Source organism: Chenopodium album, chromosome 4 (assembly GCF_948465745.1).
Source record: "Chenopodium album chromosome 4, dcCheAlbu1.1, whole genome shotgun sequence".
NCBI lineage: Eukaryota > Viridiplantae > Streptophyta > Magnoliopsida > Caryophyllales > Amaranthaceae > Chenopodium > Chenopodium album.
In genome coordinates, this window is record NC_137837.1 from 42,328,710 (window position 1) to 42,330,200 (window position 1,491).

General features: G+C 41.2%; 1 non-coding gene across 1 annotated transcript; it reads right to left on the bottom strand.

The window, feature by feature from the left end:
- Positions 1-908: 908 nt before the first annotated feature.
- On the bottom strand, positions 909-1,014 carry LOC145629732 (small nucleolar RNA R71). The gene has a single exon (XR_014111881.1). It is a non-coding gene; the product is annotated as a small nucleolar RNA R71 (small nucleolar RNA).
- Positions 1,015-1,491: the final 477 nt, after the last annotated feature.

Genomic DNA, 1,491 nt, shown 5'->3' on the forward strand with positions numbered 1-1,491 from the left:
CCAATATCCCTAGCATTTAGCTTATTGAATTACTTGATTAGTCTAATTTTGCTATTATAACACCAACCATTTTCTCACTTTAATCTCCGAAATAGCTTGATTTAGGCTAAAGATAGCACCAACTAACTCCTTTGGGTTCGACCCTATACTTACCTATACTTGTTTTAGGTTGGTTTAGGATTTTATAAATAGTGTTTGATTTTGGGATAGGCAATTAACGACTAGTTTTTTCCTCTATCAAAATGGCGCCGTTGCCGGGGAGTGAAATTGGTGCTTAGCTTTAGTTGTTGAGTCTATTTCATTTTAATTGAAAAAAAAATACAAAAAGATATTGTTTCTTAAGGCTACATTTGTAGCCGTGCTACTAATATTTTCATTGAAGTTTTGCGTGCATAGAGCTCGTGATCGATCCATTGTGCCTTTTGACCCGGAAATCGAAAGGACTCTTTCAAGGAGAAGAATTTCTAGTCGATCCTTTGAATTTAGTTCTTCAAGCGAAGAAGGATTTGAAGAGGAACTAGGCATGGGAGATCAACCAAGAGTTGCTTTGAAAGAATTGGGAATTCCCGGTGCGTACAAGTTTGAGAGTGGAATTGCTCACCCTACAACACCGGCGAATGACTTTGAAATTAGGCCGGCTATGATCGCTTTGATCGAAAGGAGACAATATAGCGGAGCTAAGAATGAGAGTCCGTTGAACCATCTCAAGGAGTTCGAAAAGTATTGCAACACTATCAAAGTGATTGGAGTTTCTCAAGAATTCATCTAGCTAAAGTTTTTTCCGTTTTCTCTCATAGGCTGAGCCTTGGAGTGGTTGGATAAGGAGGTAAAGCCAAATTCCCTTCGAACATGGGACGAAGTCACCAAGGAATTCTTGTCCCGATTCTACCCACAAAAGAAAACGGTGGAGGCTAGAGCTTTGATTCAAGGGTTCAAGCAAAGACCTAATGAAAGCCTCTACGAAGCATGGGAGAGGTATAAAGAGTATCAAAGGGAATGTCCCCACCACGGAATTCCAACTTATCAAGTCATTCAAATTTTCTATGGTGGCCTAAGTCCTCAAGGCAAATTATGCCTTGATGGGGGTGCCGGAGGTCCCATAATGAATCGGACGGAAGAGGAAGTGGTGGATATTATAGAGGACGTGGTTAAGTACTATAGAGATTGGCAAGATGGTGAGAGGGATTCAACTAGTAAGAGTGGCTCTTCGGTGTACTCTATAGACCATCTAAATGCGATCAACAACTTATCCTCACAAATGACAAACTCGGGGAAAGAAATGACCGCAATCAAGGCCAGGTTGGAAGGTCCCTTTTCTTCTCAAGCTTCGAATTCTCCCTCCCAATTTAAGGGGAGAGGTACCTTTTCTAACTCTTGACCCCCTCCCTCTTCAAATAATATGCCTAGTGGTTGCTTGTTTTGTGATGCATGTGGATCTTATGATCATAACTCTTGAATTGCCCTCATGCTTCTCCGGAATGTGGTGATGAT